General features: G+C 35.6%; 1 long non-coding RNA gene across 2 annotated transcripts; it reads right to left on the bottom strand.

Annotated features, from left to right (window-relative positions):
• Positions 1–6,062: 6,062 nt before the first annotated feature.
• On the bottom strand, positions 6,063–25,822 carry LOC133517089 (uncharacterized). Of its 2 annotated transcripts, XR_009799326.1 has the most exons (4): positions 23,390–25,822; positions 23,094–23,149; positions 12,964–13,125; positions 6,063–7,296 (listed from the first exon to the last, which is right to left on the bottom strand). It is a non-coding gene; the product is annotated as an uncharacterized LOC133517089 (long non-coding RNA). The 2 variants fall into 2 exon arrangements; XR_009799325.1 differs by lacking the exon at positions 23,094–23,149.
• Positions 25,823–25,835: the final 13 nt, after the last annotated feature.

Genomic DNA, 25,835 nt, shown 5'->3' with positions numbered 1-25,835 from the left:
CCTTAGGTATCTGTAAGTCACGCAAAAACAAAATTGTAAATTCTCAAGTTCCATGTTGTTTGCAAAACAACTTCCAAATGTACTACTTAAGTACAATGCCGACTCAAACAACCCCCGGGTCAAATCGTGCCAGCCTGTATGTATGTCTAAAAAACATATAAGATATTTATTTTGTTAAACTGTGTCAGAAGGCGAATAGCAAATTGGGTATCTTATAGTCAACTGTTGAAAACATCAAAGTAGGACTGTACTGAAGTGCATCGCAAGTCGTACTGTCGGCCGCCGCCGGCGAAGCGATTGATCACGTCGTGGAGCGCCCCTCGTCGGCTCTCGACTAGTCTCGACATTCTTCGAAATCAGCCTGTCAATTAGATCCCAGTTTGCGCGGAACGTAATAATGTCAGCTGCTTTGGGCTAATTCTTAAATATAGGTGTTTTGAAAACCGAGTTTGTAATGAACCGAAATAGTGACTATGGGCAGTTTCGTCATTAATAGAATGAAAATTATTGTATGTTTTGACCATTCTCTTAAATAAGGCCTGTACAGAAAAAAAATTAAGTTTCAAGCCGCTGTAATTTTGTTTCTAAGCAAGATGACTACGGTTTTCTTACCTTAATAAAAAGGCTAATTATTATATTATATATTCCAATATAAAAAATTCTGGTTTTACGCTGTTCTAGGAAGAAGTGACTCTGGGCCCATTACAAAGATTGCTAATAGAATTTGCGAAAACGAAGCATACCTGTCATAATTATCGTAAAAACTGGGGTAGATATGCGGCTAAAGTGCAACGAAATACGATGAAAGTCAGTTCAGTTCTTCATACGAAGGTAAGGATAGCTAAAGTTACAGAAAATGTGTGTTACTTATTTCTAGGTCAAGTCGAAAATCATACAATTTCCTTCGTACAAAAATCGCATTCACCTGCTGTGCCGTTCTCTCAACTATTATTGGGCTCAAATCAAAAGTGTATTAAAAGAGAAGAATTCCACACTGCCCCACCAGGACAGTGTCCGATACCTCGGCTTACATCTAGACCGACGGCTTACATGGCAACAACACATCAAAATAAAAAGAGAAGAACTAAGATTTAGATTTCGTGATTACTATTGGTTACTAGGAAGAAACAGTAAACTCTCCACAGACAACAAACTCCTAATTTACAAATCTATCCTTAAGACAGCATGGATGTACGGCATACAACTATGGGGCAGTGCCAGTAACTCTAACATCTCAATAATACAAAGAATGCAAAACAACATACTGCGGTCCATATGTAACGCTCCGTGGTTCACAACCAACTCGGAAATACATAAATACCTGCAAATCAATACTGTGAAGGAAGAAATCCTTCATGCAACTAAAGCATATCAACGTAGATTAAGCCACCACCCAAATGACCTGGCAGCAAAACTCACAGACAAGGGATATGAAAAAAGGTTAAAAAGAAAAGACATCTTCCCTCATACATAGAAAGAGGGAAAAAAAGAGTAGAAGCCCTCACTGGAGGACTCGCTCGTCACGTTATTAAGCATTCAACCAATCTGCTTATAGTCTGACTGATCGCAGATATAACTAGAGAAAAAAAAAAAAAAGAAGAATGAAACAACCAAAAAAAAAATTAACAATTCCAACAGGTGATGGGCTGATGCAGGCAAATATGAAAAAACCGGCCAAGTGCGAGTCGGACTCGCACAGGAAGGGTTCCGTACCATTATCTATTAAAACGGTCACCCATCCAAGTACTGACCCCGCCCGACGTTGCTTATCTTCGGTGATTGGATGAGAACCTCGAGATTGGAAAGAAATATTTATTTTAATCTGTTTTTAGTTTTTGTTGTTATAGCGGCAACAGAAATACATAATATGTATAAATTTCAACTGGCTAACTATCACGGTTCATGAGATACAGCCTGGTGACAGACGGACGGACGGACGGATAGCGGAGTCTCAGTAATAGGGTCCCGTTTAACCCTTTGGGTACGGAACCCTAAAAACGGGTCCGTAAAAAGCTGCCACTGAAGGCGCTAGGAAGAAACTTGCCTATCACTCTTACAGAACAAATAATAAATAAAAAACTGACAATTATCTAAATTAAAAGTCGCTTAGTAGTTATTCTAAAACCCTTAGTTTGTTCTCAATCGCATCATTTTTTTCAATTAAAGTTTACAGTTCTTTTTTGGTACACCCCTTAGGCAGTTTTTAGACTTACACAGTACATATTAGTCACCATCAAAAGTAACGGATCAAACTACGCGTCAAAAGTATCTACCATTATCTGATACCTTAACTGAATGACATAAGTCCCACTGTGTTCACTAATTGTTCTAATTAGACTGTGACAGATAATTTAGAACGTGAACTGTATACATAGTACATCTAATTAACATCTAAGAAGACAGCACTACTATATTTCTTCGACTCAGACTAATCAATGTACACTTAAGCCATATCGTTGCTTAAAAAAGTAATTGTTCTTTGTTTTTTGTTCGCTGGGATCACCATTTTTCATTGCGCTACCTCGCAAGTTCGCTACAAGTTACTGTGTTTTCTTACTTTCCGAGAACTTCTAAATGTCTAATAAAAAGGAAACTTTCGCTATAAGCACAGTGGAGCCACTTTGTTTTAATCACTTTATTTTAACTCTCCCGCGCACGTGGGTTTGTGAGACTATTTTTACCTAACTATGCGTCAGCAAATCCGTGTTATGTTGTTAGCGACCTTACTGGGATCCTGCTATTTGGCCGAAATATATTTAACCAAATTTAATTTCCCAACAGATCTTTTCCCAATGTACATTTGTCAATCTGATTTTTCCCATATACAAGATCTTATTCCGCATGTGGCGCTTCAGCACATTTTTATGGCGCAAAAGTTGGCCACCTTGTTTCCGCTTGTCATTTTGCAGCTCAGAATAAAAAATGCGCTTAGCTACTCTGTCATTGGACACACGAGAGACATGACTACACCATGGCAGCTATCGCCGCATTAGATAGGCTTCAATGCCGCTGACTTTGCTAGATTTTGTAATTGGTTTTAAAATGTTTAACAATTTTTTGTTTTTTCAATTTTTTATCGATTTTACTAGTGTTTTAAACATTTCATTTTAATACACAACAACAATAAATAATCTTCACAAAACGAACTGCTGCCTATAAAGTAGGTTAGGTTAGAACTGCGACCCCTTGAAATTCAAACCGCTAGAAAAGTCGATTAGGTTAGGTTAGAGCTGAGAAACCCATTTTTTTTTTTTTTTTTTCATGGTGGATAGGCAGGCGTTTGACCACGATCACACCTGATGGTAAGTGATGATGCGGTCTACGGTGGAACACGCTTACCTATGAGATACCTATTTACTCTCATAATAAAGAACTCTTGATAAAAAAAAGCTTGATGGAAAAGTAGGTTAGGTTGGGTTAGGTTAGAACTGCGACCCCTCCAAAGACAAATTGTTGCTAGAAAAGCAGGTTAGATTAGAAGTGCGATCCCCACAAAAAGAAACTGTTGATAGAAAAGCAGGTTAGGTTAGAACTGTGATTCTCCCAAAGATGACCTGTTTTTAGAAAAGTACGTTAGGTTTGGTTAGAACTGCGACCTCCACAAAAACGAACTGTCGCCTAAAAAGTATATTACAAACAAACATTGCTGTGTTAAAAATGACCAAATAAAATATTTTGTAAATATACATATACAAATTATATTTGTATGTTAATTAAATATTAGTTTTGTGACGTTTCGTTTTGGCTTGATTTTGACGGCTAAATTATTCGAGTAACAAAAATGGTTAAATAAAAATTTACGAAATAAGGATGTTAAAACATTATTTTGAAACAAGTTCTCTTGTGAAACATTTTAGTATTATATATATATTTGTTAAGTTGGGAAATGATTATTTGACATTTATGTTTTTGGTATAAATTGTTTACTACTTACTAGTTTGGCGTAATGACCCAAAATGAGCCTTGGCCTCCAACATAAGAACACGGCATTTTACCCGGTTCTGTGCGCGGATTCACGTCAGTTTTTACTGACGCCGAGCTCACGGAGATCTACCTCCACTCTGGAATTCCGCCCACCGACACTTACAGGATGACTTACAGGACGACGTCCAGTCGGTCGGCACAAATATGCCATTTTTTTCTTTTTATTTTCGTAAATAGTAATTCAATGCTGCATATAGCGTTGTTGTAACATGGGCATATTTCACTTATCCAAAGAATGGAAAACTTTGACATATCAATATCATTTCGAACATCGATCGTCCGAGATAGTACTTGCGTTTAGTAGCAAATGCATAAACTCATACTAAACACTAATCAATGTGTAAACAAGCCCTAAAGCAATTGTACACACTTGTGGGGGCCTTAAAAGATAAAAATAAATTATGGATTATCTCCAAAATTAAGTTAATTACAATACCAGTGACTTTGAAAAAGTTTAATTTAAGCCCAGGAAAGCACCCTTAAAATTAAAGGGGTTAAAAAACACAGTTTATAATAAGTAAAAAAAAAAATTCAGCTTTTTAAGAAAGCCGTTTCCTAGCGGGGTAAAACAATCCTGAAAATCCTGGAATTCTGTAGTACATTATTTAATTAAAAGCTCATAACTAATATCAGCCTTTTCTTAAATCATCCTCGACAAAGTTAAAAGGAGTTTGATATTTGTATGTGGTTGAATCTATATTAAGTTTTATTTAACGACAGATTTTGTTTATTTATTTAAAAAAATTTTTACAACCTGTCAGACCGATTAAGTAGTAAGTAGTGACCCTGCCTATAAAGCCGATGGTCCCGGGTTTAAATCCTGGTAAGGGCATTTATTTGTGTGATGAGCACTAATATGTCTTGGGTACCACAGATAAGTGAGATCAGTAGGAAGATGTTTGCTTCTCTGGGGTCACTTCGCAGGCTTCGTGGCTTCTTGCCGCTCGCTACCAGAATTGCGCTTGCTCAATCTCTTCTTCTCCCTATATTGGATTATGCCGATATTTGCAATCTTGATCTTACAGAGGACCAGCTAAATAAACTTGAGTGCCTTCAAAACGTCTGTATAAGATTCATATTTGGATTACGCAAATATGACCACGTCTCTGAATTTCGTACCCAGCTCAAGTGGCTCCCTATTTGTCATCGCCGTAACTCTCATATTCTTGTACTTCTTTATAACATTCTTTTCAACCCCTCCACCCCTCTATATCTTAAAAAGCGTTTCAACTATCTTTCCTCGGTCCGCTGTGCGGAGATGCATCTCCTTGCTCCACCACCTTCATCATCAAAATTTTATAGCAATTCTTTTTCTTTTCGTGCTGTTCGGTTGTGGAATGCTTTGCCATTAGACATTAGACGTGCTAAATCCCTTCCCGTTTTCAAAAATCTTTTGAAGACTCATTACCTTTCGCTGCCTTAACTTGCCTTTATTTATGATTGTATAATATATAATGTATGTATTGTATTTATTTTATTAGTATGTAGGTATGTATTATATTGTTTGCGTCTTCATTTTGTTGAATTATATGTATATCAGCACTACCCGTTCAATGTTGTAAGTTCATAGTTTCCTGCTACCCAAAGGTTGTCTGGAAGAGATCGCTTCTTAGCGATAAGACCGCCTGTTGTTACCTAACTTTTACGTGTTTTTTCATTTCCTGTCTATTTTTAACTGTATGGTGCACAATAAAGAATATTTACTTACTTCCACCACACTGAACGCGCGTCTCCTGGACTTAAAAGAACCTACCTATTGTAGCTTACTTTACATTTAAACTTTGTTTTTATTTAAATAGCGCAGTAACGCGCCAACAATTTCTTAAATGCATAAATAAATACAGAGAAACACATATGTATATCTTATATTTTAATTCCTTTCGACATTCGATATCGGATCGGACAATGTGAAAACCGGTGCGGCTCGCAGTCTCTATAAAATATTGGGTTAGTTACTGCACAATGGATTCAGAAGCAAGATATATTATATTTATTTATACCCTGGAATTGCAGATTCGAGGAGGCCTCTTGTACTCCTTTTATGCGCAATAAACTTTTTAATAAATAATAAAATAAGATGGTCTTTATTAAGAGAATTGTCTGAAAATTTATTTGGTGATAGTTTAAATATAAATCTTAAATATAATTGTGCTTTATCGAGGAACTAATCTTTTATATTCTATTTTCCTATAGCGCTTTGTTTGAAAATGGCATAAATATCAGCAGTAGCCATGACTTCCCGATTTTTATTCTGGAGTAGCGTTGCTTCAACTTTACATTTTTCAAAGGGCCAGACATTAGGAAAGTTATGCATGGGCACCGTTATATTGTTCAGCCTTTGCATACCCTGAAACAAAAATGCAATACAATAATATTTATAGCGATATCCTGGTATTGGAATTAATTTTCCCTGTACAGTCAGCATCAAAAGTAGCGGATGAAACAACGCGCCAAAAGTATCTGATATTCCGGATAACTTTTCCAATATAGATAAATTGTTAAAACTCGCGCTCAAAAGTATATCTTTTACAGTCTTAGTTATTCTATATTAAAGACATCACTTTTTGGTAAGCTTTTACAGAACCATACTTTATGAAACGTTATTTGATCAGCTACTTTTGATGCTGACTGTATTTTTCTTGTAAAATTCTTATTTATAAATTTCGAGCATGCAGATATTTTATAACCTGATGACCCAGGACCCGTTTTATACTTAATTTTGTACTAAACAGAGACGCCTGCAAACGAAATTACAAATATTTATATTAAAAGAAAAATTCACTTCTTCAAGTAAAATTCGTCATACCTACATTAAATTTGTTTATTTTCCAAGCAAGGGCTTACTTGACGTTTTACCTTGTATTTGTTCCGGCAATCACCAATTTTACCCGTAAACAGAACCCCACTATTTTAGGTACACCTTCAAAAGAAGAAGGAACAAAAGTTCTCTACTAGTCCAGTTATCATATTTGCGCATGAAGTTGAGAGGACTCCGAGACACAAAGTATTTTAAATTTAGAATGTTAGAATGTGTCCGAATAGTACAAGAGCTCTTCTTAATTATGAGTATTTAGGCATGTAAAAAACTATACGAGTACTTAGTCTTCCATTAAACCCCATTATTCGCGAGGTCTCGTAAGAATTTCTATATTAATCCACTAACCTAGGTATTGGGCAAATCAAACCAATAAGTTTGAATGCTCCGCCAATATAGGGGTCCGAGTTCAACGCATCGCAAATCTTCGGGAACTTCATCTCCACGAAACTGCGTTTATACTCATTGTGAAGGAACTCAAAGAAGATTAGGTTGAGCTGAAATAAAAGAAATTTATGTCATTTTTATAAGCTTAGATCAGTTTAGTTGTTATGATATAAATAGGTAATTATTGATTGATTATATCATGCATATTTCCTGTATATTATAACTAGAATTTACAAACTATTTAAATCAACGGTTTGACTAAAAATACATACGTGACTTAAACCTTAAAAATTGCTGAATAAGAGCATACTATGAGCAAGTAGTACAAAAATAACTGATACAATTTCAAAGTCCACGCCGAGGACAAAGTTTATTTTTAAGGAAAGAACTCAAATATTTTGCAATCTAAAGTCACCTACAGGTCGTCGGGCTCGATGGGCCCTACAACTACAGCCTTATGATTTTGAAACTAAATACACCCCAGGAAGGACAAATGTTGTGGCCGACAACCTTTCAAGACCACCTTGTGAAGAACACATCGAGCCATGTGAAATTTGTCGTGTTGAATTTGACCTGCCAAAAAGGGAGGAACTTAACATCCGAGACGATGGCGCTCCATCATTAAAACTCTTGAAGAAAATCAAGGTTCGGAAAACAACATTCAATCATTAAAAAGAGGTTACCTTATGCATAATGGAGTACTTTATCGTTTCACTCCAGATCAAGAAGACGACAATGCCAAACTGGTACCATACCACATCATGAAATACCCAGGGTTCTAAAACAATTTCATGACTCACAAACAAGTGGTCACTATCCCTTTACGGCCGGGAAAAATATTTTGCAAAGATTCATAAAAAATGCATGTGAACCGTTTTTAATTGTTATAAAATACGCGTATAAAATGTTTAAAAAAATCCTAGTGTCCTTTATCATAAAAAAAAATCGCGTGCACGAAAGTGACGTTCAGGAACTATCTGGAAATGCACGAACGTGCAAATTCATTGAGTTTTGTAGAATAATATGACTAAAACGCAACATTTTACAGAACAATGCATGTGTATGCTGCACATGCATAGCATATGAAGTAATCAGTATTCAATTTAGCATAATTATCACAATTTTCTTTAAGAATCAACATCTTAACGATTAAAGAATGATTAAAAACAATAATCAACAATTGTGAAGTACTCTCAATTCAACTACATCTAAAGGAAATGCTTGAAAAAATTATTTTGACGTGTAACGAACACGTTGCATTTAATACAACGAGTAATAGCCCTGCTGAAGCAGTCTGAAGCAGTCTGAAATTGGCGGGCTCTTGGAGATTTGGTATCGTCAAATTGAAGCATCATCTGAAACATCACTCAGACGCCTCAGACATGCTTCACTACGTCGTTTTCTTGGTGGTTTAACCAACATTTCTAAGATTTTGAAGCGAAAATCGAGTAAATCCAGTATTTCGCACCTAGGACGGCCTATGGCATCACAATCAAGCGAATATCCATAAAATGAATACTGATTCATTCACATGTAAAAAGAAAGAAAGAATTTAGTTTCAGTGTCCATCTCCTTGTTTAAAAAAAGGTCTCCCATGGGTTTATTAGTTCATAACTTTTTCTGAAGCTGTAACATACACGTATGACCGAATCTTTATCTCCCATCTCTTGACAACCTTAATGCTGATTGTTCCCGAGCAGTTAGACAGTAGGAAAACATATTTGTTGTCTTTCCTCCTAACTAGTGACACTGGGTCTGTCACCATCAGCAGATCTTTAGGTACATCTCATCGTATTCGTCGTTGATTCTTTGATTTCGTTTTCAATTCATTCAAAAAGCGAATAAGGGAATTCTTCGTGGTCATCGTATAATTCCTCAATATGTGATATACTCGTATCATTATTGCACACAATTTCAAGGAATTTTTTTGCCTCTTAATGGACGCTTAAAAAAAACACAAATCTAACATTACAAAACGAAAAGTATTATAAAACTATCAAACATATGACTATTTCTTTTGATTTGATTTTCTGCGCAGAAGCCGAATAGACAAAAACTTGCAAATAGTTATGACCATCGATTTACGGGCTACGGCCGAACCCACAAATTCGTGCACTTCTTTTTTACGAGCATGTAGTTTCCCCTTAATAACTTATTGTTACTGTAATTTGTGATAAATAAACACACATAACTCTTTTACTGTAATAATTAAGTATTAAATAACAAGTTTGATACCAAAATTATACAAAATTAAGAACTTACGTGTGCCACTGCTCCCATCAAAAAATGCCACCATCTTCAAAGCAGTCTCGCGACGGACTGATCCTACTGACCTGCGGTTTTTAGTACTGAAACGTGTCGCTAATGTCTGCAGATTCGATCGGAATAGGTCTGAGCTCGAAAAGACAATTTACTTGCGGGCAGGATTTTTTAAAAGTAATTTGCAGAATTATATCGAACCGGTCGTAAAGGGCTATGGAGTAGAAAGGACTACTGAACGAATAGAGAAGAATTTCTTTTGGAAAGGACTGAGGAAGGACGTAATGAAATACGTAAAAAGTTGTCTAGAATTCCAAAGGTATTCCTACTAATCAGAAACCAGCTGGATTATTTCAATCAACAGCAAATAATCAGCGCTTTGAGGTATTGTCTATCGATTTATTTGGGCCCCTCCCAAAAGGCTCAAAGAACGAAAAATGGATATTTATTGTAGAAGAAACGGCATCCAGATGGGTGGAATTGTTTGCTTTAAATGAGGCAACAGCACAGAAATGTGCAATGACACTGTTGAATGAAGTATTTCTACGTTATGGCTTGCCACGTAAAATAATAAGTGATAATGGGACACAGTTCATATCAGCAACTATGCAACAACTGACATTTTGCTTGGATATACAGCAGATTTTAAGCCCAGTATACCACCCGGAGCCTAATGTAGTGGAAAGGAAAAACAGGGACTTAAAACACAAATTGGCATCATGGTTAAAGATAAGCACTATAGATGATCACAAACATTACCCACAATTAGATTTGCCCTGAACTCAGCGTATAATCAAAGTACAGGATTTACAGCAGCTTATCTTACACATGGAAAAGAAATGAGAACTCCTTTTGAAATAACGCATAATTTTAATGAAGTTGTGTAATCTGAAATTTTTACTGAAATTTTTATAACAGAGATCACACCACATTAAAAAATATAGCAAGAGACCTAACCATAGCAAAAGAAAACATTGAGATAATGCAAGATAATAACAGAGAAATATCAAACCAGAAACGACGTCCTGATCCTGGTTATCGGGCAGGAGATTTGGTTTTGGTGGAAACACATCTATTAAGTCGCCAAGAAAGTGGATTCTCAGCTAAACTTGCACCTCCCAGAGATGGCCCATATTTAGTAAGAAGGAAAATCGGAAGTTCCATTTATGAGATCGCCAATTTGAATGAACCTGAAAAATCTATTGGTAGATACCACGCGTCAGCTATAACCCACTTTGAGAAACGAGATAAACTTAACCCAGAACCAGTTCTACCAATTAGAAGAAGAGGACGCCCAAAGAAACAATAGCACGTTGCTATTCCAGTCCCGATTTTTGTTCCTGGTACTCTTACGGGACGTCAAAGAGTACCAGAGGGGGAGAATGTAGCGATACAAAATAACATTAGTATTCGCAAAACGCGCGGATCCGAATACTTTCTCGCTCGCACACTACTGCCTATCGCGCTCAGCGGACCGACGGACCCGAGCGCACACGAAGGCCTACGAGCGGCGCCCGGCCCCGCATAAAAGGCGCTTCGCGGCCGGCGATATTCATTCGTTAGCTAGCGGTCTAGCTTGGGAGACGGCCTCTGCTATCCTCAAGGTGAACCAACAAATGAGCACGGGTTGAGAAACGTCACTACGTACCGCCCTAAGCTTCATATTCGGTTGACCTTTAGCCTATGCAGTGGACATCTCTGAGGGACCGAGCAAGGGGTGAGAACGCCGCAGCGTGCCGCCTTCCGCTCATAGTTATATGTTTTATAGCTAGGTAATTAACTTGTATTACTTGATATTGTTCTGTTATAATTATAAGTTATAAACCACTGGTTACCACTTGGCGTCTCATACCATTCCCTACAAACTAACTAGTCAAAGCTTCTCAATTTTGTTACTCACTGACCGACCGATCATTAAAACTCTAAGGTAAGTACTTTTAGCAGACATAGAAGCTTCAAATTTAGAATACAATTAGTATTTAGTGTATAGATCAAGGAAAGAACTGAAATATTTCGGTCCAGTTTTTTAGATACACCAAATGCATAAATAACCTTGTAAACCCATATGGGATTATAAAGTTACATTTGCAGTGAATGATCAGTGTACCTGTATGTATAATATAATGGAATTCAAGAAGTAGAAGGTACCGGAAGAGAAAAAAAGTAGGACTATCTACAAAAATAAATGTGATGCCATCAAAAACATAACTTGTAAAAAAAACAAGTCTCGCAACTCAGTTCTTCTACCGTAAAAAATAGTGATATCCATGTAATACCAAGTCGGTTAATTAATTCAGTCCCTACTTAAGGGACTTTCTGTCTTAAGTTATTACGTAATTAGCTAACCTAACAACATCTTATAGTGACCATATCAATATTAAAAATCTTTTGTGTTTTAAATAAACAGAATGACTTGGCCATCGCATGAAAATACTATGTATCTCACAAGTTTTAAATATTATATTGAATTAGATTGTTTACTGCGATTGCCAAGTCAATATGTTTGTTTAAAACATAAAAGATTTTTAGTATTGATATGGTCACTATAAGATGTTGTTAAGTTAGGTTAGGTTAATAACTTAAGACTTAATTCCGGTTAATTTATTCAGTCCCTACTTAAGGTCCCTTACGGAACTGAATAAATTAACCGCCTTGGTATCTCATTCTTTATAATTATTTATCAAAACACTCTATATTTATACTATATTATTATTTCTACTGTTTTTATTAGTATTGAACTCTAACTACGTTTTGGTAGGAACTCTAACTAATAGGAAAAAAATCCAAGTAGTTACCATCAAACCGAGCTAGTGGGAACTAGTGGGAATAATCCTAGTCGAGCAGATCGAAAAGGATTACGGAAAATGTGCTTATAACAGTTTTTACCGTCAAATACGCGCAACTAAGCTCATGGGTGCCATTGTCGCGACTGATCTCTAAGTTATGGTTAGGTTAGTATAGGCATACACGGTGTAACACGAGGAACCGAAATATTTTAACCACGCATTTCTGAGGCCAAAAAAGGTAAAAACGTTATTTGAGTTTATGTCAATTTCGCAAAAAAATATATTCTTTGTTTGTTTTTCAATTTTTGGAACGTATTTGTAGATAAAAATGAAATGTCATTGATAAAACTAGCACTTAAAAAGAAATTTATCTGTTTTTCATAAAACCTATTTTTGTCAAAGTGTTACTTGTCACTTTATAACATCTAGCAATTAGGTTATTTAGACTACGCCCCATAATGGCATCATCACCATTAAAAAAGGTGGTTTTGCACTTAGTAATAATACTAAGACGTTTTTTTTTAATTGGTTAATAACTCTGCAACTAGGCGAATTCCAGAAATAAATATATGACTTTTTTGTCTTAAAACGTGATCAGGATAGATACACTGTTAAAATCTTTCGGGTTCCTTGTGTTACACCATGTATTATGTTGGTAAGGAGGCATATAAAATTATGTTATTTCTAAAAAAAATCAGTGAAATAATGGTTGGCTACTAGTATAAAAATTACCGATACGTTGTTCCCGAATTCCATTTTGATGTTTGCTTCAATGTTGATGTAGTAACCACTCTTCCTTCCATATCTTCTCACGTTGACTACCGAGTTTTTTTTGTCAATGTATTTTTCGTTGACGTACGTTAACATTGCTCGCTCGGGAATCACTTGCAGACTCTGATTATGTAATTGTTATTAAAGACATATTTTAAAACAATTAATAAATGAGTAAATAGAAAAATTGGAACAGTGACAAATTTAATGTTGAAAGTTTTTGCTGGTAAAATCTAAATAAAGTTCGAATTTATTTAACAAAAAATTGAGATGTTTGTTTTGACCGAAGAAATAGTTAACCCCCTCTTAAAGGAAATATCCAGGCACCTTAAATCATTTTAAACGACGAATTCGTACGATTTCGACGACATTTGGATGGGCCCTTATTTATGAATATACAATTGAAGCAAAAATGTGCTTTTGAAGACAGATTTGGCCTAGTGAGTAGTGACCCTGCCTATGAAGCCGATGGTCCCGGGTTCAAATCCTGGTAAGGACATTTATTCGTGTGATGAGCACGGATATATTATATATATCGTTGTCTAAGTACCCTCAACATGAGCCTTATTGAGCTAACTATTGGTCTTAGTCTATTTGTGTAATAATTTCCTATAATATATATTTTTTAAGCTAATTGCAATATGTTGTAAGAATTTCGTGCTTAATAAAAGCGTGAATCACACAAAGTAAGAAACGAAGATATAAGAAAGAGAACCAAACTCACAGATTCCCTTCAGCATGCACTGAGACTCAAATGGAAATGGGCAGGTCATATTGCTAGACTTAACGATAAAAGATGGACACTTAAAACAACAACATGGTCAGGGCCTATAGCACAAGGAAAAAGAAAATCAGGCAAGCCACGAAGGCGTTGGGCAGAAGACATTTATAAGGTCGCAGGTGCAAGCTGGATGGAGTCAGCCAAAGACCGTGAAAAATGGCATAAGTTGGAGGAGGCTTTTACCCAAACGGGGTCCATATAAATCTATCAATCATGTTTTTAAAACATAATATATATAACTGTTCAAAATATGGAATAAATAAAGCTTTAATAATAATAATAAATAATAATAATAATAATAATAACCACCCACTAATACCCCGTAATAGCCCGACGTGACAACTGTTATGTCAATTGTGAACGCGCCGCAAGGCGACTGGCAAATCGGTCACACGAAAATATTCATGAGAAGTTCGGTCCATTTGCCTCTGGAAGCCAAGCGGACACATTTACTTCAGTCTTCAGCGTTACGGATACAAAGATGGTACAAGGGGTCCGTGAAGCGCCGCCAATACGTCCAATGGCGGAACGCCGTGATCGTACTCCAAGCGGCGTGGCGCGGATGGAAGGAACGAGCCGCGTTCCTCCGACTACGCCGCGCCACTTTAACGCTGCAGCGGCACTTGAGAGGCGCTTTCGCGAGGGAAGTCGCCACTGCGCTGAGAGAGATGAAGCGAGTCAACCAGGAGATCAAACTGAGGGAGGAGAGAAACAGCCTCGCAGAGAAAGCGAACCAGGAGCGAGTCGAGCTCGAAAACATGGCCGACCAGCTGCGCGGCCTGGCCAACCCGAGCGGACGCGTGGACTCCGTCAACCTGGACAACCTGTTCGACTTCACTATAATAGACCAGACATCACTTTAATAGACAAAATAAAGAAGACCACTTATCTCATAGACATCTCAGTCCCTAACACACACAATATACAAAAGACCATCACAGAGAAAATAACAAAATACGCAGAACTAAAAGACGAAGTTACTAGGATGTGGAGACAAGAGAAAGTGTACGTAGTTCCAATAGTTTTATCCACAACAGGCGTCATCCCAAAACACCTTCACCATAGTTTAAAATTACTAGATCTAAAATCATATATCTACACTATTCTACAAAAAGCCGCTATATTAAATACATGCCGAATTGTGAGAAAATTTATGCAACTTGACACTGAAAATAATACCCCGGAAACAACTTAAATTTAACAACCCCCGCTGCATTTACTTGGTAAATAACCCGTAAATGTAGCTGATTACCAGCCTAGAGCTGAGAAAACCAACCCTTTCGATAATAATAATAAAAGCGTGAATCGGGCGCATAATGTACGATATATGGCCAAAAATAATTTTTGTCGACATTTGTACGGCAACATTCCGCGTTTTTATGTATTTAGGAACTGTCGTTATGTGTTAGGGGAGCCGCTGCTGTTAGTTTACAATATATGTTTAAAGACCGAAACTTTTCTAGATTGGTGGAAAACAACCCGTATAGTTCCAGTTGCGAAAGGATGAAGAAGTACAGTGGTTAAGAGATACAGGCCGGTCGCACTCTTGTCTACCCCCGCTAAAGCATTTAAATTCGCGTTGCAGAGTATTATACACATATGTATAACAAATTGCTGTCCGATGCGCAGCACGACTTTCGACCGGGTTGTAGTACAAGTAGCAAATTGCTTAGTTACGTGGCCCACATTATACCGGAAGTGGACAGTGGGGGCAGGTTGACGCCGCTTATTTTGTTTTTCTTAAAGCGTTTGATGTCGTTGACAACGATATTCTGCTAAGAAAATTAGCTGGCGTCGGCTTTACCCCTCATTTAACTTGTTTGCGAGTTTCCTGACCGACAGACGACAGTATGTTGAGAACGCGGGGTTTTGTAAAATACTTCAATAGAACATTATTGCAGAGGCCGGGAAAAAGCAATTCCTGGATGAGTTTCGATTTTGTCGTGTCAAAGAAGACGAATCCACGAATTGATGTTCCCGCCGAGGCATATATAGTGATTTTCTCTAAACATGCGAAGAAATAAGGTAAAATAATCATTATTTAAGCATCAAGCATCACTCAAATCGAACCTGCAAATCAAAAACGTCAAATAAAGACCACGTTCCAAACAACTTTTTTTAAAGTTTACAGTCTTGTTCAAAATGCCAATTTTATTAAAATATCGTATTCATTTGTAAAACATTAATGAAAATACTAAACGTGCGAAGAATTCTTCAATAATTTTAAACAAATAAGATTGTTCTTAGCATTTAATGTTGATTATTGGATAATTTGTATTGTACAGTACATTATTGCAGAGGCCGGGAAAAGGCAATGCGTGGATGAGTTTCAATTTTGTCGGACGATAATTGGCTGTTTGGGTTTTTCTTAGTGGATACGTGTCTTTAAAAATAAAAATACGGTAATAACTTCCCGTCCGCTAAAACACGACAGTAATAGTTTGATTTTTTTTTAACTTGTGTTTGACCATAATGTAGACCTTCCTGTACATTTTCGCTACAATAAGGTGAACATTTCCAAGCATATTGGAGAAAAGTATATTTTCTCAAACTTGTAATGAAATGTTGACATGACTTACTTCAATTTAGGTCCGGAAATACTACATATCAGGGCGATGAGTGAAGATGATATGTAAAGGAATTTCATACAGCGTTACACACCTAGGCCTGTAAGGCAGCCTTCTTTTGTTTTTCAACGTCAAATTATGGCATGTCTTGGCATTCAACCATAAAAAACCTATAAGCAAAATTCTGTCATTAAGGTATTTTTTCTTTTTTATGTTTTTTTTCTTTTTTGTGTTTGTTAAATATTATTTCAGGGAATCAAAGGGGAACAAAAATTTCATAATTTTTGCGCTACGACGCACGGTTTAGGAGATAGCCCCATAAAGTTTTTTTTTCAGTCATGCAGAAATCTTCAACACAAAAAAGAAAAAAAATAACATAAAAAAGACAAAAATCGTAGCGTAAAAATAATAAAATTTTCGTTCCCCTATTAATACATAACATAGGTTGTAAGTTGATACTAACAAATATGGACTATATTAATTGTCTGTTTTTTTTTTTTTTTTTTAATAACCCGAGAGTGATAATAACAATCATCATCATCATTATATTTTTTTAATTATTTCATTGCAAGTTTGAGAAAAGCACTAGACAAATCTCTGACGCGCGCAGTGCGGACTTTCAACTCAATGTAACAGCGAAAAATATTGACATATTCTCATGTTCTCTGAATGAATTCACAATATCAGCATTATATACAATATATTATATTATAGACGTAATGACATGCTTTAGGTATTTTTTATTAATAGATACACTATTTTCTTAGGTTCACCTGTAAAAAAAGTTGTGTGGAAACTAAAATAAATAAATAAAACATTGGTACGGCTACTTTGACCATACAAATGTCGAATGTGGTTGACACAGTCAAAATGACGATACTGCTATACAATGTCGAAAAAGTGCCATATAAAAGTCAACAGCGCCTTAAAAATGGCTGTATAGTGTCATAAAAATGTCAATTGTTTGTTGTTAAAAACCCCTATTTACACAATCATTACAAAACAAAACTAAGGTAAAAGCCATACAAACGTCGACAAACCCACTCTTCATAAATTTTCCCATTTAAACTTAAATTATACTGCTATGGTATGCAGGTTAACGATATACAACATGCAATCATGTTTTTTTCTCGATAGAAACAAAACTCGATAGTCAACTATAAAAATCTTTTAAGATTTCGGTTAGTCTACCTTTGCAAATAATATAAGTATAATATACCCTTCTTTCCGTGTGAATGACAAAACCCTTGATTAAAACTCGTATAAATTAAATATAAAACTACAATTTTGCTTTAGCCGTTAAAGGAAATATCGAGGCATCTTAAGTGCCTTTGTGAATTGAGTACAGTATTGTCATTAAATGGGTATAAATATAAATAAATTTATATAGAATAATATAACTTACTAAAATATTTTTCCAGTATAATAATACCACCACTGCGATTAGTAACATACTTTTAGGGCCATACATATTTGAATGGATACTTAAACTACTCTGGCCTTTTTGTAAACGAATGTCAGCATTCAAAACCGGATGCTTATTAAATTGCCAAAATTATTGTATTTTGTACATGTTTGATGTTATCAACTAATAACCAATTAAAATAATTTATATATAAATCGTTATCCGTGATCGTTAAGACCGACCGTATCCGACAGATGAATAAAGTAAAAAAAAATAGGGTACCTTACACGTTAAGCGGGGAAGACATTTTTTTCGCTTCAACTTGCATTTTAGACCAGTTGCTACGTAGACCAGCTTTGTGCTTTTTAGACGAAACGATATTAACCTGTGTTAAGAAGTTACTAAGAATAAAATGTAAATTTTACTGACGCAATTTTATTACTTATCTTACTATAAGTATATTTTGTTTTCTAAACTGTCTTAAACCATTTCGCCGCCATTGACTTGATATAAAGTCAGTACATTTCGTGCCCCACACGCCACGACTTCATAATATATAAAGTATGAGTTTACCTATGTTTATGTGTTGCTTAGCAATGGTGGCCCGTCATTACTTTTTTGACTTGGCTGCGAAAAGGTTAGAAACGTTAGTATTTTTAGTATTGTCGTACAATCTTTTCAATAAATTATGTACGACGTATTCAATAAAAGTCGCCGAAGATCTAACTCGAAACTCATGTGTGTAGCCGACATGGTGCTAATTATATTGCTGAAGTGGGCTACGGGTAAATGTTTTAAAACAATCACGAAAAGGTAGGCTACCTATAATACCTATGTAGACTATAAAAATATCTATCCACTTTTTGACCTTATCTCATTGCAATAAGATGAAAGAGTGGAGAAATCTGTGTGTAGATGTCTTTATAGGTTATTAAAATCGATAAAAATCAACACTAAATAATTTGTGTTTAGACCACATACATTTTTGACGAGATGAGATTTAGACAAAGTACGTTGTAAATAGACTAGTTGCAATATTGACGGATAGCGTTTTAGACGAAAGGTATTTTTAGACCAGTTGCGATTTAGGCGAGAAGCTTTTTAGACCAGGTGCCAGATGCGTTTTAGACAATTTACTTTTTAGACCAGCTGCATATTAGACCAGTTGCTACTTAGACCAGCTGCATTTTAGACCAGCTGCTTTTTAGACGAAACGATACTAACCCTTATTAACACGCGGCGCATCTAGAAGCGCGTTCAATAGGGGAACCGTTTTTTCTAATTTTTATTAATATAATGTATAGGCAAAGGTCAGTGTTGGGCGTAATTAATTGCTTGTGTAATTCAATTTCCTGTGTAATTCGCAATTACAATTACATTAATTGGTAATTAAATTACTCTATTACTTTTCGTTAACCCTTTTATCAATTTACAAAGATGAACATATTTACTTGGAATAATTATAAAGAAAATCTTGTTTTAATTTAATTATACCTTGTATAACGTTATAACACATTTATTATACCAGGAATCATCCCTTTAGAGAGTAAAATGTGACATACACGTCGAAAGGTATGTAGTCCATTAAATAAGCCGAAGCAGAAGTCAGAAATAAATCAGCGAGAGAACTCAACTAAGAGAAGAACACAAAAGTAAACTGATAATTTTCTAGCCTGTATTTGTTATGAAGATGTTCATACTAAGCTTACATGTAAGTATTCACACTAGTGTGTGTATTTTTCCAATATAGTTAGGTAATACTAATGAGTCCTGGTATAAGAAATCGACCCAATTAATTAAATGACAAACGTGTCGCAATCAGGTCATCAGATTTGGTGATATAATTTAATTGGACCAACTTTTCAATTACTCCGCCAATGAGCAAAGTAATTTGGCGCCGTTTCATTTTCATTCTGAATCTCTTATTTTTTAAATATCTTTATTTAATATAATGTATACAACAATATTTACTTATCTATGTACATTTTATTCATACACTGTAAGAACCAAAAACTAAATAGTTGTCTGAGCTAGTTCGCTCACGTTACAAAACTTTATTTTAATTACACTGTTGCTGCTTTGGTATTACGATATAGATAATCACGACATAACTAATTAAATTAACTACCTACATATGCTTGCTTTGAAGAATTTTAGTTTTTAATTTACCCATTTTTACTAATATAAAACTAGAATATAATAGTACATTTCGATGATAGTGCGGAAAGTATGTCATCACTTCACGAGTACCTACTGAGATATGACGGGACGAGTAATGAATGACATTTCACGCACGTGTATCGAACGACGTTTTTTTAATCAAGTTGCGAAAAAATTAGAAAAGCAACAAGTAGTTTTTTATGCTTGTTCTTTAAGACAGAAACAATTGTAAATATAAAATAGTATAATATTATTACCTAAGTAACGTTATTTACAATTATTGTGTATCGTATATTTAAATTGTATAAAAAAATATCGAATGTTGCCTTCGGAAACTTAAAACATTCTTGCTCTGCTTTCTGCTTTGACAGGCGTTTCGGCAGATATTCCGTTCCATTCAGACAACTTATTAAGAACGGTTTTCAATATTCAATATTAAAAAATAAACGTGTTATAATGATATATGTATATCATATATTTATTTTAGATTTTTCATTCTGTTATTTTAGAAGTTACAGGGGGGGGGGGGGGGGGGGGGGGGACACACATTTTACCACTTTGGAAGTATCTCTCGCGCAAACTATTCAGTTTAGAAAAAAATGATATTAGAAACCTCAATATCATTTTTGAAGACCTATCCATAAATATCCCACACGTATGAGTTTGATGAAAAAAGATTTTTTGAGTTTCAGTTCTAGGTATGGGGAACCCCCAAAATTTATTGTTTTTTTTTCTATTTTTGTGTAAAAATCTTAATGCGGTTCATAGAATACATCTACTTACCAAGTTTGAACAGTATAGCTCTTATAGTTTCGGAAAAAAGTGGCTGTGAAATAAACGGACAGACAGACGGACATGACGAATCTATAAGGGTTCCGTTTTTTGCCATTTGGCTACGGAACCCTAAAAAGCGCCACCTATAACGACGATTCGTATTTATTATCACGAATTTAAATTATCAAAACAAATTTAAAATGAAATCTGATTTTTTTTAATATCATGTGAAATCTGTTTTGATCAAGAGAAATCAAAATAATATGATCCTAGCTAAACGCGTTCCGTGTTTTAATCGCCGGGTCGTGAAATGTAATCCCATATTTTTTCCAGTGTTTGTTGGAACGACTAGCACATCATTTATCCGCACAATAAGGCATATTACATTTATTAAAGATATAATTTTAATACTTCTTACTATAACTGCGACAATGGGCCGCCATTTGCGAACTAACTAGCTCCGCGACACAAAGTTGACGCCCCGCCCGCTTTGGCACAAGGTGTGTGGCGTTATTTTGCAGAGCTAGTTCGTCATCTATGTTTATTATCAATCGCTCGGACAGCTCAGTTTGACATTAATTGCGTTTGCGATTGCGATTGCGTAACTGGTTTAGAAATATATGCCAACCTTAAGTTGCTGACCAAGTATACATTATGGCTGACCAAATATATATTTTTGTTCATCAAAATAGGAATATTTTGCAGATCGATTAAATTACACCCCTTATTAATAGCCCGTTTGGTCTATTTCAACAGAATGGTAACTACGAAACCCTACACTGAACATGGTCCGACATGCTCTTGGCCGATTTTAATTTCATGTAAAAGAAACAAGTACTGCACTATGAACTTTATTCGATGATATGTAAACTTTACATTTTTTTTTAAATATGACATGACAAACGTCTTGTGAGAAACTCTACGAAGCAGAAATTATAAGTCTTTTTTCCAAAGACCGATGTGTAATCGCTGGGTACCATGTATTCAGTGTGCCAGGCCATGTCATATTTTGGCTACATCGACTTACGCGTATACGCAAAATAAATAGTAATACTTTTATCACAAACAATTACTAATAGGAAGACTTAAGGGAAGAGTGGAGATGATTATACATAATTATGATTGCGTCAGAATGGCAAGTTTTCTCTTAATAAGAAACTAGGTCAGCCATGACAAGGATTGATTGAGATTTATGACAGCTGTCGTGCTTGTAATTAGCCACCTGGATGGAAATAATGAAAGGTTGAGGTCTGAGGGCGCCTACGGGAATCTATTAGCCTCCGCTGTCCGTCTATCAACGGCCTGTATCTCAGAAAGTAGGTTTATAGATAAATGGCATTTTTAGTATCTGAGGTCGAATACAAGACTTCACTTTATCGTTTTTAAGTTTCCCTACTCAAATAATGACAATCGAAACCCCTTCATTATGCTTATGCGGACCGCTTCTGTCTATTAGCGGGATAGACAGACCACCGTTATGCTGCCGTCAGTGGGAAGAATTGCAATTGATATGAAATTGAAAGCGAGGAAATAAATATTGAAAATTCGTTTCGTTTTTATACAGAACGACGTAAGAACATTCTGGTAAAAGTATTACTCATAGTAAAATAGTTACTATAGAGGGAAGTCCCCCAGCGGCGGACACCTAAGCCTTTTTAAATAAAATATGTAAGTATTTGAAAAAATATATCTCTATTTACGAATTACTTTAGAATCAAAATAATATAACACTAATGAAACTTCTACATAAAACTAATTCAAAAACGAACTGTACGAACGTGTGAACCTAAACTTTTGTGGAAATAAAAACTCAGTCTTTGCAAGAAGCACTTAGTACCTACCGGACGAACTACGTTTCGAGCCTCTAGCACCGGACAGCTTAAACATTAGACACCGATCACAAATATAAGCAACTATTAATTTCCCTCTCTTATTTATGCGAATTATCTTTTGGGCTTAAAATTGTTTAATTGAATTTTATTGTGAAATATAGACATTATATTTAGTGTACTTATTTGAAGTGTATGCTATTTGAATATGCCTTTCATGTTGAGCATACATGCTTTGGATGCCATTCCCAACCAAAACCTGTATTCAAAACGATGTTTCGTGTAATAAATGTTATCTGTTATGTGTGCCTAATAAATAAAATAAAATAAGCTTCTGAACAATCTGAAATGTCAAGTACTACAGGCTTCATTCGCCCATCTTTATGGGCGCACGAAGCCTGGACTTCTGCGATTGCTTGCCTGGAATGCTTCAACCAATGGCTGCCGTTTCCCTTCCTTTTTTAACTTCGCTTTTCACTCGTTTATTTAGTTTTCCCTTACTTTCATCTTTTTATTTATTTTTATGTTATTAGCTTATTGTCCATTATTATATATAATATTCACTTCATTCACACCTCCTTTTCCGGACTGTTTATTCATCTCTTCCATTTATGTTTGCCCGTTCTTCTATCTGTAATATCGTAGATATAAAATACAACCGAAAAAAAAACATTATTCACTGAACGGCGTTACGGGACTGCTTTGTGTCCGGTACTCAGGGACAGGAAATCATTACAATTATTCATTTTGTACCTCAACTATTTCAATTCTGTAAAAAAAGCTTTTATAGACTATGAAATTAAAGTGAATAGTGAGTTTATTAAGAATGAACACATCGAGCTGATCACCAAAATTAGGCCGAAGAACTCACCCAAATCTTATGCAATGCAGTGCCTTCCCCACAAAAACACTAAAAACGCTCCCACAGTCGCTGCGCGCGTCACAAGCAATGCACATTCCATTTTTCGACATTGGTAGTGGTACGTCCCCCCGCGCCCCTTTCACTTATTCTTCAATTGCTCGCGTTGTTAGTTTCCAAGATATTACGTGTGTCCGGCACTAGCTTCCGTCCGGCGTTACGGGACTTCCACATACCTATGTACATATGATAAAGCCATGAAAAATCATCAATCAACATTCATGATTATAAATATGATTTTTTTAAGTTCTATGTATTTAAGTATTTATAAATATTTATTTATATATTATATATATCGTTTTCTAAGTACCCTCAACACAAGCCTTATTGAGCTTAGTGTGGGACTTAGTCAATTTGTGTAAAAATGTCCTATAATATTTATTTATTTAATATTTATTTAAGCGTTTCGTCTTTTCATCTTTTCAAATGTTGATAGATCGATTTTTGCATAAAGTACTAGGTACACATACAGGTATACACACATGTAAAACACGCACAGTAACATCTTCTGTTCTGACAATCAAGTTTTTTAACCGACTTCAATTTCATAGAAGGAGGAGGTTCTGTATTCGGTTGTGGCTATTTTTTTTTATGTATGTACACCGGTTACTCCGACACCTCTGGTCGGATTTGAGTGATTCTTGTTTTTGTACCTCCAAGTTGGTCCCATTATTTAAACACTGAAATATAAGTCGGAATTGGCCTCCTGTAACAAACTATATGTAAAAGTTTATTACACGACTTGCCGCGCCAGAAAGGTGCTACTTCGGGGTAAATAAATCCGTACAAAATAAATAAAAATATGTCATTCGACGTCATATTCGTATTAGTAGCCTACTGGCCTAGCAAGTCACAGGACAAAGTAGAAACGCAAGCTATTAAAAAAAATTACAGTGTTCTCGCAACCAATAAATTAATCGACTTCACACAAACCAAAATATGAAACCGCATTTGCATTTGTCCCAATGCGCACTGTAAGCCCTCTTGACTTTGCGAAGACGGCAAAATTCAACGATAAATTTAAATCGCACTTCGTGCGTCTGAGACATTACTTGCACCTTTCTCATTGGCGAAGCATTCTGATAGAATACGGACTATATCTGATAGAAGATGGACTGTCCCCGATATATTCATTGAAATGAGGCAATTGCGAGAAAAAAACAACCTAATATTATACGTAGATACGGATTTGTGTAACATGGTTAAATAAAAGGTTATTATTTCTAGACAATTTTTGACTACCGCTCTGGGGTTACCTACCAACCCACCGTTTTGGTAGATAAGATTGTTCACGGTTGTTGAACTATCTTTATACTCTATTTTTTTTTCTTTATAGGTAATAATGGATTGGACTCGCACTCGCAGGCGTTTATTATTAGGTACATAAAAATGATTAAATGCGGTTTTTCTTTTTTAAATCGGTTTCATGACTCTGAAGGACAAATATAATTGTCTCGCATGTAGTACTTACAGGTATTTCACTTACTGCCCCATGTGGATAAAAAACCCGGTTATTTATGAGCGAAAACTGATAAGTTTTTTACGACAACAACACTAGCAATAGCTGTAGAGTTATTTAAAAATCTGAGTACCGGTCAACAAGAACGTAAGTACCATCAGTATTGATAAATGAACCTTGTTAGCCCGAGCTATCCGCCATCTTGATTATCTGAGCGCTAACAAGATGGCGATGTTCGATGGCGAAGTATCGCTCACTTTATTACACCGGCTTGTCTAGACCAAAGGATGTATGTAAAAAAAAAGCGTAATTATGGAACCCTTGGAACGCGAGTCTGGCTCGCGCTTAGTCCATTTTTGCTTTTAACAGAGGTCACTCAGTCCAATTAAAAAAATAAGAGTAAAATTCCAGTTATCGCCCAACTATCAAATGGGAATACAATACCTACAACTACATATAATAAATAAAGACCCCCAGACTTCCATTTTTACGTTCATATATGGTCAAAATAATGCAATATTACTGAAATTAGGTCAATCGAGATCTCATCTTTGCATTGTCCTACCTCTATAAAACTCCAAAAAAGGCTATTACCGGCGACCAAAGATAATTCTCAGCCGTCCAAAAAGGCACGAGATGCGACGCAACTTAATTTTTCATGTCATTAAACCAGGAGTCGTATTACGCACACCGTTACATTTGGAGGCTGGCGACGTCACTCCCCCTTTAGCACAGATTAATAATATTTTGATAAAACCGTGGTATAATGATTATTATTACTAGGAGCATCTTAATCCGTTACAAATATTCATAAAGCAGTTAGGTATACGTATTTACACTTAGCACGTGCACAGTGAAATTTACGCAAATACACTTCTACAGCTTCTTTTTGCAGTTGAGTCAATGTAAATATTATAATAATGACTGTTAATAATTTTC

This window comes from Cydia pomonella, chromosome 4 (genome assembly GCF_033807575.1).
Source record: "Cydia pomonella isolate Wapato2018A chromosome 4, ilCydPomo1, whole genome shotgun sequence".
NCBI classification, from domain to species: domain Eukaryota; kingdom Metazoa; phylum Arthropoda; class Insecta; order Lepidoptera; family Tortricidae; genus Cydia; species Cydia pomonella.
This window is presented reverse-complemented; position numbering and strand designations above follow the sequence as displayed.